Raw genomic sequence first — 18,922 nt, forward strand, 5'->3', positions numbered from 1 at the left:
CAGAACCTGTGAATGAGATGGGCTATCACTCCTCTGATTAAGCTACCTATGTGGGAAGGTGAAGTGATTTTGTAGATGCATTTAAGGCCCTAATCTGTTAATATTAAATTAATCAAAAGAGAGATTATATTTAGTGGGCCTGATCTAATCAGGAGAGTCCATTAAAGAATGTTGTAGAAGTCAGAGATGGAGGAAGTCAAAATGATCAGCACCATCAAAGTCTCCCTCCTGCCAGCCTTGGAAAGCTATTTCCCATGTTGTAGAGAAAACCACATTTCAGGGAATAGGGGCAGGCCTAGAAGCCAAAGACCTCAGTGCTATAGTCATCAGAACTAAATTCTGCCAACAACTAGTGAATTTATAAGAGAATCCCCAAATCCAGGCAATATCACAGCCCCAGACAGCACCTTGATTTCAGCCTGGTGAGACCCCGTGCAAAGGTTCGGTGCCCAGATGCCTGACTTACAGAAACTGTGAGCTAATGTTTGTCCTAATTCGTTATGCAGCAATAGAAAACTGATACAGTCTGGTCTACCTAAAAGGTAACAAGTTAAGCCAATATACTAGGAAATTAAACTCCATAAAAATAATGTCAATACAAATTACTCATAATTTATTAATAAAATATCTGCTTGGGTCTCAATATCTTCCCATCTGTGCAATGGGAATGTAAGGAAGAATATTGTGCTTCATCAGTGGCTTCTAGACTTTTAGCTCTTAGGGATCAGTAAAAATTTCAGAAAATTATTTTAAAGACCAATTTAGAATTTTCAACTTTTTATCTTGCTAAGAAAGTATATAACTCTCGATTATTATTAAACCAGCATGAAAAATAAAGACTGTCGTAACACAAATAGTGATGGTCAGTTTATGCGTCAACTTGGCTAGGTGACAGTCCCATTATTCAATCAAGGTGCTGCTGTAAAGGTGCTCTGTAGACGTGATTAAGATCCATAAGCAGTTAACTTTAAGTAAGGGAGGTTATCCTAAATAATCTGGGTGGTCCTGATTTGTTCAGTGGAAAGGGAGAGCTGAGGTTTACCTCAGCAAGAAGAAACTCCACCTACGGATAGCAACTTCGGCTCCTCCCAGAGCTCAGCCTGCCCTTCCTCATAGCCTGCCCTGCAGAATGCAGACTCGCCTTGACAGTCCCCACAATTCTGTAAACCAATATCTTTCAATAAATCTTTTTATTGAAAGATATTTATACCTCATACTGATTGTTTATCTGGTGGAACCCAGACTGAAACAGAAATACAAAATAACAAACAAGTAATAAATTTAAAGTTAGCATGACCTCCTACGCCACAATTATTTTTATTCATTTCTTCATGAATTGATACTGAGAGGGGGTAGCCTCAGCATTCAATGATTTCATAACACTGCTTTGCCCTTTATTCTTATCATTTCAAGCATCCGTAAGCATCAGAATAAAAAACAAACAAAAAAACCACCCAATATCTTTTAACTTGTCTAGCTGGCAAATAGGTAAACAGGGTAGGAAAAGTTATATGGATACCCAGGGTTCTATATTATAGAGAAAAGAAAGACAAAGGCTAAAGGAGGGAAGAAAAGAAGGAAGAGACGCTCATCCAGTTGCCGGATTCCTCCATCTCCTGAATGAATCTTGCTGACGCTTCAAAGCTGCGACAAGCATATATTTCACCTGTGGGTCACAGTCATATCAAACTCTACTCCTGGTTTAAACACCGAGGAGCAAGATTCACAATGATTGGGATGATCATTCTCTAAGGTGAAGCTTGGCAGAATCCCTATTAGAATCGCAATCAGCCATAACATTCTTCACTTTCGGGAAGTGTCTGTCCTGCTGATTGCTTAAATTACACACATTAATTTCAAAAGCTGGGGTTGACTTTTGCAGAATCTGCATCACAAAAATAGTGTTATTCGGAGGAAGTGCTGTGTTTTCTTGATGATTACATTAGCTCTCCATGAGTACTTTATAGAACACATGAGAGATGAACATCTCGTTTAAAAGCGTAACATTTGATTGACACTCTATATTCCTAGAACGCTCTGTTGCAGACTTGCTAAGCTAGATTTCCTGGTCAGTACCTTGGCAACGGTTTCAGAGCTGCATGGCAGTTCTTAAACTGCACTAAAATCCTTCAGGCCATGAAAGCTCTGTTCTGCTCAAGTAATTTTTATTTGTCATCTTACAATCCAGAAAGGCAACTTATAAACAAATAATTGCAAATGAGGGTGATGGGTGCAATAATATGGGACCTAGAAGTTGTGAACTCTTGAGTATCCTGGGGTAACAACAACAACAAAAGTCTACGGCCATTCACTGAAACTTGGAAATTGTTTTTATAGGTCTGAAGTCAAAAGAAATAACAGAAGGCTCTGGGGCCGGCCGGGTGGCGTAGTGATTAAGCTCACACCCTCTGCTTCAGCAGCCCAGGGTTCGCAGGTTAGGATCCTGAGTGTGGACTTACACCCCACTCACTGAGCTATGCTGTGGCGGTGTCCCACATACAAAATAGAGGATTGGCACTCATGTTAGCTCAGGTCCACTATTCCTCAAGCAAACAGAGAGAGGCTACAAATGTTAGGTCAGGGCTAATCTTCCTCACTAAAAAAAAAAAAAGAAAGAAAGAAAGAAAGAAAGAAACTATAGAAGGCTTTATCAAGCTCTTTTCAAAACTGCTCTTTTTGATTAAGTTTAATATAGATCATAGGAATCCTGTCTCATCAATGTCTAGCAAGAGGGAGCAGTTTTAATGCGTATACATTCCAGAATCACCTTCTTCATTATATTTGTGGAAAATAGCAACTTCAGACATTTTATCACCATCTTGATTTCCTGGAGCTCAAACCAATGTCTTCCTTTTGTAGAACCAAATTTGTTGGACAACTGCAATTTTAAAATGGGCTATTTAACATTTTTATGGGATATGTAGATCCCTATCCAGCCCATAAACAACTATAGTCAAGAAAGACATAGAAAATTAGCTGGAATTCCCTAAAACAATTAGCTAGACTAATGGGAGATGCAAAAGGCAGGTCTCTAAGGAGATACTCTCCCATCAAACACAACTAAAAACAGTGAAAAAAAATACATGAAGGAGCAGTTTTAAGGTTTGGGCAACAGCACAGGGATGCTTCAGAGAAGGAAACACATAAAGTCAGATCCACTTTCCATGTTGCTGAAGAGGGCACTGGAGCCCGCCCAGACGGCACGGTAGGCTCATTTAATTCTGCAAACAGAGATCATGGCTTAAGGGTCCACATGGTCAGGCAGCCAGAATTTGCAAGATTAGGTAACACAGAAGAGAATTTTGTGTATTAAATAAGTTCCATAAATCTGTATGGCAGTGACGTTAAGGCTTTGGCCAAATATTAAGCTGTGTATTCATAGAGTGAAATTCTGCTTGGCCCCGCAGAGAACAGCTGCTGGAGGCAGGGAACCAATCAGAGATTGTGGAATAGTGCTGGAACCAGCCAGAGTGGAGAGAGTGGAGAGACCTAATTTAATGCCCCGGGCATTATTCAGTTGACACCCTAGCAAGGCCACACCTTAGTAGTCGTGCTACACCAGCATTAGAGTAAGGGCTATTCTGGATCCATCCTAAGGAAAATTCAGACCAGGCCTCAGCAGTTGAGGCTAATCCTCTCCTGAATAAACAGGTGGCCAGAGCAAAACTCAACATTCTCCAAAGGAAGACAATAATGTCCCCTCTCAACAATGTATTACTCATAATTTCCATTATAAAATTAAAAATTTCCAGATACACTAAGAAACAGGAAAATGTGACCCATAATCACAAGAATGAACAGTCAACAGAAACACATGCAGCAATAAGACAGCTGTTGGAACTGGCAGATAAGGATGCTAAAGTTTCTAACAAATACAAATAAGTACTTAATATAAGTATATATAAATGCTTAAAATATGTTATATGTAAGTACTTAAGTACACTTATAATGAAAGAAGAAATGGAAAAATCTCAGCTAAGAAAGGAAAACTATTAAGAAGAAACAAATTGGGGCCAGACCCATGGCTGAGTGGTTAAGTTCGCGTGCTCCACTTCAGCGGCCCATCATTTTGCTGGTTCGGATCCTGGGAACGGACATGGCACCACTCGTCAGTCCATCCTGAGGCAACATCCCACACAGCACAAGCAGAGACACTCACGACTAGAATATACAACTATGTATTGGGGGTTTTGGGGAGAAGAAGAAAAAAAGAAGATTGGCAACAGATGCTAGCTCAGGTGCCAATATTAAAAAACAAACCAAACAAATGAAAATTCCAGAACTGAAAAATAGAATAAGTAAAATGAAAAATCCCCTGAATGAGCTTTTTAGCAGACTGGACAGTGCAAAAGAAAAGATCAGTGAATATAAGTACGTGCTAATAGAAACCAACCAAATTATAGCACAGAAAGTAAAAACTACTGAAATTTATTTTTGGTAGCTAAACTGCTGTAAATACTCCATGCTACATACTTTACATATTGAAGATTAACAGGTGGACGGGCACAGAGGTGGGAGGGGCCCCAACTTGCTGCTGTGGGTCAGCAGCTGCCCTTCCTCTGTGACAAGTGTGGCTCCCTCTGCATCTCTGTGACTACAATTCACAATTCTAAGGTTGAAGTGGCCAGCCAGCTGCTGATTTATCCTCTGATCACAGCTTCTCCTGATCTTAATTGAGCCCATCAGCGTGATAGCTAGAGTGGGAGTTGGCTGTGAGCTGGATGGTCTCTCTGGCAGACACTGGCTGTATGACAGTCAGCATGTCTGTGGCCTCTCAAGTGTCCACGTTCACACCTCAACAGTCTCAGCTGCTACCACAAACACTCCTTGTACAATGTCAGTGCCCTCCTCTCTCATCAGGCTGCAGTCAGCATGCACAACGTCAAGAATTCAGTGGTCACTGGAGTCTGAGTCTTAGGCAGGGGTCAAAGTGAGGTTCAGCAGAATCAAAGACTTGACAGTGCATAGAGCTGGAGGAAAAAACCATGACGTCAAAAACCTTCATTGCAACAGATGGTGTCTTGGCCTAAAGGGGCCACCTTCAAAGTATTAGGCATTTTGGCCTCCCAATCTGACTTGAAATGATAAAATATGTACTTGTCTTTTATATTGATAAGCTAGGAAAAGCTAAATGCAAAGCCAGCCCCTTGGCCGATGAGTGGAGTAGCTAAAAATCAAGCCAGAGGCTGTGAAAATTGAGAAAATAGACTCTATGTCACATGAAGTCCTGAGAAGAAAACCAGGGTCAGAGTGTGTTTTCTTAGAATCACACACAAGATGGTGGCAAATGAGATTCAGAGTCTGGGTAGGAAAGCTGAAGTGGGTTTTTTGAACTCAAAATCAAGTACCAATTCCAGCACAAGAGTCAGCCAAGTAGTGACCAGGATCCAGGCCACAGACGGCTGAAGAGCCTGAGCGCATAGACAAGGATCTAGGGTGAGGCTCTAGTTAAACATGAGCAGGAATAAGGAACAGAGTTTAGAATAGAACAGCGACTTTTCAACAGTCCTTTTTTTAGGCAATAAAACCTTTTCATTCACATGAAATCTCAGTAGAAAGAGATGAAGGTTCTGGCTGAGGTAAGGGCCAGGTTCTGGGAGACACAAGCTCTGCCCGCTCAGCTTCCGCTATTCCTTTTGGAGGAGAACTTGAATCCTTCCCACGGAAACCTAGTGCTTCAAGGAACGGTTTGCAATCTGCTGGACCAGGAGACTGAGGGACCATCTCAGAATCCAGAATTTGCGCAGAGATCTAGTCAACAAGCTTAGTGTGGCAGAAAAAAGCAAGGGTTTGGAGGCTGATCCACAGAGCTTTTAAACCCAATTCTCAAGCCGTGTGACCTTCGGAAAGAGGCTGTCCCTGGGGCTGCAGGTTTCTGCACTTTGGCTTGTGGCAAAGGGCCCAGGAGGTATTCTTACATGCTCTCCTGGATATGAAAGGAGCCCTCCGTCAAATCTCTGCCAGCTGCCTCTTCCAATTTGATTCCCTTCTGCTTCCTAATCCTTGGGGCTGATATTCAGCCAGTACAACCTAGCAGAGCTGTCTCAGTCATTGAAGGCTGGCACTTACATTGACAGGATGTGCCTGTGTCATACTGATTTTAAATATTTTGACTATCATTCCAGCCAACAGTGAATTAATGGCAGTCGCATGCTGAGCACATATGCTGTGTCAGGCTTTGTGCTAATATGATACACCCATGAACTCGGATCATCCTACGCTCACCCTCTGAAAGAAGTGTGGATACTAGCACCATTTTATAGATGACGAGACTCCAGTTGGATCCTTCCCCCACTTCTCACAGCTAAGAAGCGACAGTGCTGGAATTTAGACCCGAATACCTCACCTTCCAAATTCTTTGATCTTTTCACTAAACCACATTCTCTCTCTCAACATAGATATTCCATAATGAAGAAGCCCTGAGACAAATTAAAATAAAACAACACGGCCTAATATACAGAATTCAGGAAAAAGTGACTGCCAAATATATCCACTGATGCTGAATTTCAAGGGCTTTTTAAGCTGGTATCCAAGAAAATTGAAAAAAGATAAGCAGAACCAGACTGTATAAGTATGGTAAATTTTTTTTTTTTTGCATTAATTCAAATAGGCTTAAAATATAAACGGTGTCAAACCCTTAACTAGAGCAGTAAGAAAGGGGTCTGGGTGATTTGTTGATTTAACTAGCTTTTGCGTCATTAAGTTGGATGAAGACACAGACTTTATCTAAAAAGGCAAGGGAGTCTAAGAAAGACCTATTAATAGTTTTAAATATTGGCTTAGTGACTAAGATATAATTATTTTTTGTGTCTGCGGGTTAATAGAGCATCGGTTTTATGGTTAGTAGCTTATCTGCCTTTGAGCTACAAAGACTTTATATTTTTAATTGTGTGTTCAAATAACGTTTTATGGTGAAACGGATCTCCCATCAAAATGTCTGCCAGCTATTTTGTTGCTCCTGATGGCTAAGGATAAGGAAGAGCGTGATCTAGAGCAAAGTGGCGCATTAACTATGATAGATTTCCTGCTTAGCTGAAGACGTGATCTTTAGTTTTTGTTTATTTTTTTTTCTTGAAAGAAATGCAGCCATCTTTCTATATCTGCAGATTTTAGAAGAAACTCAATCCTCTGCTTCCTTTTCTGATTCTTTCACACTAAAATGGGCATCTTAAAGGACTAAAAATATTTGACTTGGAGATACGAGATAATCTGTTTGCATTTAGTTGAATCCCTGATCTTTTTGGTACAGATAAGAGAAGCCTAGCATCATTTTATACAGGTAATAGGCTCAGTGTATTTGATCAAACGCACTGAGTTTGGTAAACTGGATTAAGGTTCTTTATAATCGACAAAGGTCTTGTTAAGTCAGCACAATCAAAGATACTGTTAGTTATCTTTCTTGAATTAGTAACTAGCAACCCCTAGACTTGCAGAATTCTGTAACAGTTTTCCTCTCAACTAAAATCTGACTTCTAAATCCATAAAGTCTTCTCTGGATTTTGGAGGTCTCAGAGACGGCAGATGTAATGCTCTTAGCTCTCACATGGGCCTAATTCCTCTTGCTTATCCAGTTTATTTTGTGCCCCACCTCCGGATTCTTTTTTGTGCTCTCGCAATATTCAGGAAAAAAAAAAAGAAATCCTCTTTGGAAAAATATATGAGTTTCTATACTGTGGCAGGGATAACACTTGTTAGGCTATCACACACAGCAGCAAGACATCCTAGGGAAGAAGAGATTAAAGAGCTTTCTCACCCCACCCACTGAGCTGTTCAAAGGAATCCTGCTATGTCATTTGCAATGGAAGGAACATCCTCATGACTTAGCGTGTTTCAACATAGACATAGGCAAAATCTGAAAGTCATGTGTCCTTGTTTATCCAAGATGACAAGAACGTCTTTCTTGTTTGTTTCTAACTATCTCTAGCTGTTAAATACTTTACTCAGCTCTTTTAGTTCCGGCAACTAACTAACACAGGGAAGTGCTAACACAGTTTAGATCCAAAACTAGAGTGTTCTAGGGGACCTATTCATTTTTTTATGCTGATTGATTTTTCATGTGTCTAATTTAAAAAATCTGGAATGTTCTTGATGAATCCATATTCCTAAACAAATTAAAATCGACATTCTCATAATGAGAGGTCTCTATTAGTGAAATTCTTCTTGTCACAGGGACAATTGATGTTCGTAATGATGACTTAGAGGCTTTCAAAGATTCCCAAGTGCCATCTGAATCATTAAAAAATTAAATTACGCTCAAAAGAGATTCAGCTGTCCTTTACTAAACTTTTAATCTGTTCTCTCTTTATATTATATGATTATACTTTATTAAATCTGATATTTAATTGACTAGGAAATTCCCTTCCACAGTCATTTCAGACAACAGCAAGTGTACTGAACTGAATTTAGGCTATATATGGTCGAGTCTATATAGTAAAGCAGAACTAACACTTCTTGAAAATCTACTATATTTGAAAACTCAGGTTTTTAAAAAAATAAACATTGTAATTTAGAATAGTTTTAGTTTTACAGAAAAGTTGTGAAGATAGTACAGAGTTCCCACATACCCTACACCCAGTTGCCCCTATTATTGACATCTTACCTTAGTATGGCACATCTGTCACAGTTAATGTTAATGAACCAATATTGATACATTATTAAATAGCTAGAGTCCATGGTTTACATTAGAGTTCACCTATTGTACAGACCTATAGGTTTTGATAAATGTATAGTCATGCACTCATCCTTACAGAATCATATAGAATAGTTTCACTGTCCTAAAACTCCCTAACATGCTCCACCTTTTCATCCTTCCCTCCGTCCCTCTAAACGCCTGGTAACCACTGATCTTTTTACTGTCTTTAGAGTTTTGTCTTTTCCATGATATCATATGGGGGAATCACACAATATGTTGCCTTTTCAGACTGACTTCTTTCACTTAGCAATATGCATTGAAGTTTCCTCCATGTCTTTCTGTGGGTTGATAGCTCATTTCTTTCTTTCTTTTTTTTTGGTGTGGAAGATTCACCCTGAGCTAACATCCATTGCCAATCTTTCTCTCTCTTTTTTTTTTTTTTCACTTGAGGAAGATTAGCCCTGAGCTAACAACTGTGCCAGTCTTCCTCTGTGTTGTATGTGGGAGGTCTCCACAGCATGGCTGATTAGTGGAGCAGGTTTGTGCCCAGGATCTGAACGTGCAAACCCAGGCCACCAAAATATAGTGCATGGAATTGTAACCACTCAGCCATGGGGCTGGCCCCCAATAGCTCATGTCTTTTTATCACTGAATGATATTCCATTTTACATATGTACCACAGTTTATCCACCACCTACTGAAGAAGATCTTGGTTGCTTCCAAGTTTTGGCAATTATGAATAAAGTTGTTTTTTTTGTTCTGAGGTCACATTGGTTTATAATACTATATAAATTTAAGGCATACATCATTATATTTCAACTTCTGTATAGACAGTATGTTCACCACCAAAAGTCTAGTTGCCATCTGTCATCGTACACATGTGCCCCCTTAGCCCTTTACTCTCCCCACATTCCCCTCTGGTAACCACCAATTTGTTCTCTATATTTATGTGTTTGTTTGTTTAGCTTCCACATATGAGTGAAGTCATACAGTAATTGTCTTTCTCTGTCTGACTTATTTCTCTTAGCAAAATTTCCTCAACGTACACCCATGTTGTCACAAATAGCAAGATTTCATCTTTTTACATGGCTGAATAGTATTCCATTGTGTGTGTGTGTGTGCATGTATGTATATGTACCACATCTTCTTTATCCATTCATCAACTGATGGGCATTTAGGTTGCTTCCAAGTCTTGGCTATTGTGAATAATCCTGCAATGGGCACAGGGATGCATTGAATAAAGCTGCTTTAGAATTTTTCATCAATATCTACAAAATAACTTGCTGAGATTTTGATTGAGATTGAGTTGAATCTATAGAGCAAATTGGGAAGACTTGACATCATGACAATATTGAGTTTTCCTGTCCATGTCTGTGAAATATCTTTCCATTTATTTAGATTTTTGATTTTTGTATCAGAGTTTGTAGTTTTCCTCATATACATCTTGATTATATTTTGTTAGAGTTATACCAAAGAATTTAATTTTGGGGAGGCTAATGTAAATGATATTGTAGTTTTTATTTTAAATTTCAATTGTTCATTGCTGGTATATAGAAAAACAATTGACTGTTATATCTTAACCTTTTGTCCTGTTATCTTACTATAATCAATTACTAATTCCAGGAATTTTTTGTTGATTCCTTAGGATTTTCTATGTAATAATCATGTCATATGCAATAAAACACAGTTTTATTTCTTATTTCTCAAACAATATTCCTGTTATTTCCTTTTCTTGTCTTATTGCATTAGCTGGGACTTCCAGTATGATGTTGAACAGAAGTGGTGAGACAGGACATCTTTGTTTTTTTCCTGATTCCTAGGGGGAAGCTTCAAGTGTCCTACAACAAACTATCATATTAGCTAGAGGTTTTTTGTAGAAGTTCTTTTTATTAAGTTGAGAAAGTTCTTGTCTCTGGTTGGCTGAGATTTTTAAATCACAAATGAGTGTTAAAGTTTACTAAATTCTTTTTCTGCATCTGTTAATATGATCATATGATTTTTCTACTTTAGCCTATTGATTTAAAGGATTACATTAATTAAGTTTCAAATGTTGCACCAGTATGACATACTTTGGATAAATCCCACTAGGTTGCGGTATATAATTACCTTTATACATTGTTGGATTCAATTTGCTAATATTTTGTTGAGGACTTTGCATCTGTGTTCGTGAGAAATATTGGTCAAGAACTTCTTTTAAATGTCTTGCAAGGGAGGTCTGCTAGCAATGAATTCCCTCAAATTTTGTCTGAGAAATTCCTTAACTTTTGAAAGATAATTTCACTGGATATGGAATTCCAGCATGGAAAGGATTTCTTTTTCTTTCAATAATTTCAATATTTCTCTCCATTCTATTTGCTCACGTGGTTTCTGATGAGAAACTGTAATTGATCCACTGTAATTCTTATCCTTGTTCCTTCGTAAGTACGATTTTTTTCCCCATCTGGTTTCTTTCTAAATCTTCCATTTTTCTTTGGTTTTCTGCAGTCTGAATGAGATATGCCTAGCAGGGTGTGTGTGTGTCTGTGTGTGTGTGTGTGTGTGTGTGTTTCAGTATTTATCTTGCTAGGTCTCTGAACTTCCTGTATCTGTAGTTTGGTGTCTGTCCTTAATTTTCTAAAGTTCTCATCTGTTACTGCTTTAAATATTTCTTCTGCTCACTTTCTCTTTCTTCTCCTTCTGGTATTCCAAGTATGCATATGCTATATGTTTTGATATTGTTTCACAGTTATGGGATGTTCTGCTCTGTTTCTTTATTTTCATTTTTTCTTTTTACATTTCATTTGGGAAGTTTCTATTGACCTATCTTCAAGCTCAATGATTCTTTCCCAGGCTGTGTCCAGTCTATTGAAGAACTCATCAAAGGATTCTTCATTTCTGTTATAATGTTTTTGATTTTTAGTGTTTACTATTGATTCTTTCTTTGAATTTTCATCTCTCTGCTTACATAACTCATCTATTCTAACATGTTGCCTACTTTTTCCATGAGAGTTCTAACCATATTAATCATGGTTATTTAAAATTTTCTGTCTGATAATTCCAACGTCTGTGTCATATCTGAGTTTGGTTCTAGTGATTACTTTGTCTCTTTAGACTGTTTTTTTTTTTTCTTATTTTTCTTGTCCTTTGTCATGCCTTGTAATTTTTTGTGAAAAGGCAGATGTATTGGGTAATAGGAACTAAGGTAAACAGATTTTCAGTGTAAGAATTTAGTTAATCTGGCAAGGTGTGAGGCTGGGCTTAGTGTTTCCTGTAGCCATAGATGTCAGAGGCTTCAAAGTCTTCCAGCATTTTGTTCTGTCTTTCCTCCTGACTTTGAACTTTCCTTAGTATTCCTCCTCAGAGACATTTTATGCCATGCAGCTTTTCAAGTGAAGTCAACTTTTACTTTACTGGAGACTTCTTATCATGGTACTAAAGTGTGGGGGAGAGGGAACTTTCTATAATCTTGCAATTAAAACTCTGTCTATAGGAGGCCTGTATCTTGGCACTGTGAGCATCACAAATGTTCCTCCAGTGACACAGCTTTTTTCCCTCCACTCACTACTCCCTTCCCTGGTTGTAGTATTACCAATCTATTTGGAGGAAGCCCTGAGCCTTGTTGGAAATACGTTTTCCCTCTCTTAGCTGAAACAGGAAGGCTTGAGTGGGCTAGAGTAAGAAGAATTCCCTTCCCCCACTGAGATAAGGCCTTGGCAAAGTCCTCTCTGCTAGACAGTAAGTATTCGCTATGGAAAAGGCTCGGGATGTATTTCACAATGATTACTCTTCCCTTCTCCCTGACAGAACCACCTGGGGATCTCTCTTGCTTTCTTAGATCTTCCCCATGGGAACCTAATGGGGTTCATGGAGGTAAAGCCCATCAAAGTACGGGGACTTCTGTAAGGCTACAGCCACCAGGAAATTCCCACTTTCACACTAGTTTACACTCAACCTCCAGCAATTCATCAAAATTACCATTTCAGCATTCCTACCTGTTTATGGACCCAGTGGATTCTGCTCCAGGTAAACAGATCTCAGCTGTGTCTCTCTGGATGTGCCTATGTCTCCAGATCTGGGGGTGAAGGTTTGTTCAGCAACCTCAGTTCTCTGTTAAGTCCAAGAAAAGTCATTGATTTTCACTTTGTCCAGTTTTTTTGTTGTTGCAAGGACTTGGAGACTTCTAAGCTCTTTACACGTTGTCACTGAAAATGAACAACAGTGTTTTTTAAATATATCATTTCATTTAAACTTTACATTAGTACTATGGTATGGGGAAGTTATTGAGACACACCATCCAATTAGTAAGACAGAAAAGGAGCCAGAGTTTAAATTCAGATCATCTGAATCCAAAACATTCTGTTACACCATTACCGCATGCTGCTTTTGTACATTTCATGTGCTACTCCTTAGGATTACCAACAGTGGCAACAGGAGCATGAAGCATTGGCTTCAGAAGGCAGTGGCTTAAATGGGCATCTGAGATCTGCAATTATTTTCAAGCTGAAAAACAATTTGATCCAGTAACTACTATTCAAGGAAAGGCCAAATTAATTCCCACTGTACTTTAGTGATGGATATTATAGTTCAATGGCTTTCACATGGGGAGTTAGTAATGTGGTCATTGACCTTGTGCATTGGCACCTTCATTATAAAGGAGTAAATTTACTCTATAACTGAAAGCTCACAAACATTGCAATAGGTCAGCATCATATATTGCACATCCATTCAAAGACAAACAAAAGCAAATGCTGTAGCATTTGAGCGCTAGAGAAATAGAGCAAAATAGCAATCAAAATGGAATACTGATTCTCCAGGTAATTTTTTAAAACATTAGTTCCCATATACACAAGAACCTACACTACTATTATCATTTATAGTCACCAATTTTAGGAATTTTTAGCTGTATTATTATAAATCTCACACTACATGCTAAACAGGTATTTTCATCCATTCTTTGCAAATAAGGAAGTAGAGAGGTTAATTTGCCCAAGTTATAGATTTTAAGTATCTGAAACCCAAGAACTGACCCCAGATTTATTATTAGCAAAGCCCATCTTCCTTCTCCCAAACTAAGCTACAGACAAATTGATTTTCATGTGTTTTATATGGGAGAAATGCACAAGTGGAGGTTAGTGAAGAGGGAAGAAGGTGGTTAACAGTGATAAAATGATGATCTATATGCCTGTAACTCCCTTCACTGGCACTCTCCAGCTTGATTTTCTCTGAGGATGTTGTGTAGGCAATGACAAAAGTCAGCTCTTGGCTTTGATAAGTATAAATGGACAGATGCCCTGCAACAATGACCAGCTCACCACCCACTGTCATTCCAGAGTACCCTGGGAGTATTCTTTTGTCATTTGTCCGAATGGATATTCTGTTTCCTCATACATAAGTGGTCTTGCAAAACAAAGTAATGTGGCCTTTAGTCAGTTCTGGAAATTCTTTTTATTCCCATGATAAACCAGAATTTCTCTTGTGCACTCCTTTGTATTGTCAATGCTGATTTCAAAGGTCTGATAGCATACATTTTGTCTTATATTAAAAACTTCTCCCATAAAAATCAACAAAATCGATAATGTAGGCTGATGATATGAACAGTTTTACTAGTCTTATGTATAAAACATATGATTCCTTTAGTTTAAATTCAACTTTAAATAAATCCTTTATTATTATTTTATAATAATTATAATTATTATTACATAATTTCCAGTAAGTCAGGAGAATTCTAGCCCATAGTACACACTTGCAAAAAGCATCCAAGGCAGGAAGATTTGTAAGTAGGTAGAAGAAAGGGCTGTCTGCACAACCTCACGGTTAGTGTCATTGGGAGGTCATCTGCCTAAATGTGTCTTACTTGCTGGTTTGAATATGCATCTGCTAACATTAGAGCTTTAATCCTTTGGTTCATAAAGACTTTATAGTCTGAAGATTTAAGTATATTTTTGTATTCAGTGAGCTCCTACTATATTAAAGCATTTCAATTAGTGGAAGGGAGCAAGGATTATAAGGAACATAGAGATAAGACATGAAAATGAATACATTATAAGGTAGTATGTGATTAGAACCCTTTAATCTGTTTTTTTTAAAACCATTTAGGTATCTCTCTGAGAAATATTACTTTAAGTTTAAGGAGTCATTGAAAATGTAGTTTGTAAATTCACTTTCCATCTAATAGGATTGCCTTGCAATGATTAGAAAAAGATACTAAGATATATGTCATGATATAGATATGACCTAAGGGTTATTTATGCATAAGGAAAGGAGAAAAGAATTCTATTTGGCAAGACTAGGCTTGACTGATTTCTGACGGAAACAGGATTTCAGCTGGGCTTTGATAAGAAGATAGTGGGAAACAGAATAGAAACCCTGTTTAAATGAAGTGAGACTGCACGGGCTTTGGTTTAATCCTACCACACTTGGGCATATCACTTCACTTCTCTGAGGCTTAATTTACCTATTTACGTAAAGGGAGAATTAGAGTAAATTGGTAATAAAAATAGGTACATGGTTGCCACGACTGTCACTTATGTTTCCTGACAGATATCATTAATCATGAATTCCACTCTTTACAGATAAGCCCAGATAAAGCCTCAAATCCTTTCAAAAATAATAGGCAGATATAGATAATCTTATGGAATCTACAAAAATACTGCTGGAAATAATAAGTAAGTTTAGCAAAGCTGTAGGATACAAAAACAAAAATCAATTATATTTGCATATTCTAGCAATGAAATATTAGAATATGAAATTAAAGAGTCAATGGTTACCTCAGCATAAACCAACACTCTACATCCTAGCGCTTGCTTGGTATGGTCAGTCTAATTTTATTTTTTTTAAAACATTTTTTTTTCCCCCAACGCCCCCGGGTACATAGTTGTATATTCTTCGTGTGGGTCCTTCTAGTTGTGGCATGTGGGACGCTGCCTCAGCATGATTTGATGAGCAGTGCCATGTCCGCACCCAGGATTCGAACCAACAAAACACTGGGCCGCCTGCAGCGGAGCACGCGAACTTAACCACTCAGCAACAGGGCCAGCCCCTGGTCAGTCTAATTTTAACCATACTAACAGATGGATAGCAATATCTCATTGCAGTTTTAACTTGTATTTACTTAATAATTAGTGATATCTTTTTATGTGCTCAATTATATAGCTTCTTTGATGAAGTGTCTCTTCAGACCTTTCTGTCCATTTTTAATGGATTTTATATTATTGAGTTTTGAGAATGTTGTATATTCTGGATACAAGTCTTTTATCAGATACATAATTTGAAAATATTTTTTCCCAAAATGTGGCTTGCACTTTCACTTCGTTAAGACTTTTTTAAAAAATAAATTTGTCGGTTTTTTTGGTTTTGTTTTTGGTTTTTTGCTGGGAAAGATTCATCCTGAGCTAATGTCTGTTGCCAATCTTCATTTCTCTCTTTTTTTTTATTTATCCCCAAAGCCCCAGTAGATGGTTGTATATTCTAGTTGTAAGACCTTCTAATTCTTCTACGTGAGCCACCACCACAGCACAGCTACTGACAGATGAGCGGTGTGGTTCTGCCCCAGGAACCAAACCCAGGCCGCCAAAGCAGAGCGTGCTGAACTGTAACCACTAGGCCATCAGGGCTGGCCCTTAAGACTGTTTTTGTTTTTGTTTTTGTTTTGTAAAGATTGGCACCTGAGCTAACAACAGTTGCCAATCTTTTTTTTTTTCCCTGCGTTTTCTCCTCAAATACCCCCAGTACATAGTTGTATATTTTAGTTGTGGGTCCTTCTAGTTGTAGCATGTGGGACACTGCCTCAGTGTGGCCTGACAAGTGGTGCCATGTCAAGCCCAGGATCCAAATTGGTGAAACCCTGGGCTGCTGGAGCAGAGCACACGAACTTAAACACTTGGCCAAAGGACCGGTCCTTAAGACCGTTTTGGGAAGAGCAGAAGTCATTAATTTTTAGAGTCAAATTTAGCAATTTATTATTTTATATATTTTATATATCATGCTTTTGGCTTCATATATAAGAAAACTTTGCCTAGCCCAGTATCACAAAGATTTTCTCCTGTTTTCTTCTAGAAGTATTAGTTTTAGGTTCATGATTAGTCTTGCTGATTTTTGCATAGGGTGTGAGGTATGAAATGTCATATTTTTGCATATGTGTATCCAATTTTTCCAGTACTGTTTGTTGAAAACATGATGTTTTCCCACAGAATGACCTTTGCAACTTTATCAAAACTCAATTGACTATATATGTATAGGTCTGATTCTAGACTCTACTCTGTTTCATCAATCAGTGTCTTAATGCCAATATCATACTACCTTGATTACTATAACTTTATGGAAAGTTTTAAAGTCTGGCAGTATAAGTTCTTTAACTTTGCTCTTTCAAAATTATTTTATCTATTCTATATCCTTTGCACGTCCCTATGAATTTTAGAATTAGCTTGTCAATTTCTACAAAAGAACCTGCTCAGATTTTGATTGGGATTGCAATAAATCTATAGATCAATCAGGGGAAAATTGGCATCTTAACAATATTGAGTCTTCCTATCTGTCAATAATGTATATCTATTCTTTTACTCAAGTAATTTAATTTCTCTCTCCAAACTTTTACAGTTTTGAGTATATAGGTCCTGCACATCCTTTGTTAGATTTATCCTAAGTATTTCACATTTTTGATGCTATTATAAATTATTAGCCCAAAATTATTATAAATATATAAATATATGACATTTTAAAATTTCAATTTCCAAATATTCTTTGTACATAGAAATGCAATTTTTTTAACATAATGATCTTGTGTTCTGCAATCTTGCTAAAACTCACTTTTCCTCATAGCTTTTTTGTAGATTGTCACATTTTCTCTGTAGATGGTCATGTCATCTGCAAATAAGACAGTTTTACTTCTTCTTTCCTGTCCAGATATATGCTATTTCTTTTTCTTACCTGACTGTGCTGGCTACACCCTCTGGAATGTGATAAATAGAAGTGTAGAGAGAAGACTTCCTTCTCTTGTTCCTGATTTAAATAAGTTGGTCAACTGTCTCCTCACTTACATTTTTCCAATTAAAAATTCTGCTGTGTTCCTTATCTTTTTTCCTTTATACATCTGTTTCTTTCTTCTGTGGCTGCTTTTAAGACTTTATCTTTATCTTTAGTTTTAAGAAATATAATTATGATATCCCTTAGTAAAGTTATCTTCATGTTTCTTATGCTTAGGGTTCATTGGGCTTCTTGAATCTACAAGTTCATAGCTTTCTTCAAATTTGAAGAAATATTAAAATTTCAAATTTGAATATAAACAAAAGTCAGTATGCTTTAGACTACTTTAAGTTGTTCCACAATTTATTGATGCTCTTTTTTCTCCTCTTATTCTTCTTTCTCTGTGTGTTTTATTTTGGAAAGTTTCTACTGCTAATAAAAATTCACCAATTCTTCAGTTAATGAATTCTTCAAGTTCACTAATCTTTTCTTCTGCAATGTCTAACCTGCCATTAATCCAATCCAATAGACTTTGTTTTATCTCAGATATTGTGTTTTTCATCTCTAGAAATTTGATTTGTTTCTTTATTATCTCTTTTATGTCTCTGAACATGTCATGTCCAGTCTTTTCTCTTGCTTCAGGACATACATGATATAGTAGTCTAACTGTTTTCATATTGTTGTGTACTAATGCTACCATCGGCATCATTTCTGGATCCATTTCCACTGATATTTCTTCTTATTATGGGCCATAATTTCTTTCTTCTTTGCATGACTAGCCATTTTTTGTTGGATGTACAAGAATATTGTGAGTTTTACCTATTTGGGTGCTGAATATTTTGGTATTCTAAAAATATTCTTGAGCTTTCTTCTGGTATGTGGTTAAGTTACTTAGAAATGTTTTGGTCTTTCTGAGTTTTGCTTTTAAGCTTTGTTAGGAGGAATCAGAGCATCATTTAGTTCAGGGTTAATTTTTCCCACTGCTAATGCAAGACCCTTCTTAGTAGTCTAATGTTCTATGAGCTACGAGGTTTTCTACTCTGATTGTTGGAAAAATGCTCTACCCCCACCTTTTTGTGAGATCTGGGCATTGTTTTCCCCTAATCTTTCTCTGACCTTGAGTAGTTTCTTTCCATATATGCTGATCAGTGCTTAACTGAATAGTGGAGGAGGATGCTGTGGAGGTTTCTCGAATTCTCTCCTCTCTGGCACTATGTCCTGTAAAGTCTTGCCACCTTGGCTTTCACAGACTCCTAGCTACATCTTCTTAGCTCACTGAGTACAATGGACTCTGTCTAAGTTCCCCCCGTCGCTGCACTGCAACCTGTAAACTATCTCTAGGCATTGAGC

General features: G+C 37.6%; 1 long non-coding RNA gene across 7 annotated transcripts in view; it reads right to left on the reverse strand.

Annotated features, from left to right (window-relative positions):
• The window catches only part of LOC123278852 (uncharacterized), a 97,470-nt gene that overhangs the window by 62,351 nt on the left and 16,197 nt on the right, over nt 1–18,922 (reverse strand). For all 7 annotated transcript variants that reach the window (XR_011495951.1, XR_011495950.1, XR_011495952.1 and 4 more), the window contains one exon: nt 12,604–12,813. This is a non-coding gene — a long non-coding RNA (uncharacterized lncRNA). The remainder of the gene's footprint in view (nt 1–12,603; nt 12,814–18,922) is intronic.

The sequence above is a fragment of the Equus asinus genome, chromosome 20 (genome assembly GCF_041296235.1).
Source record: "Equus asinus isolate D_3611 breed Donkey chromosome 20, EquAss-T2T_v2, whole genome shotgun sequence".
In the NCBI taxonomy this organism is placed as follows: domain Eukaryota; kingdom Metazoa; phylum Chordata; class Mammalia; order Perissodactyla; family Equidae; genus Equus; species Equus asinus.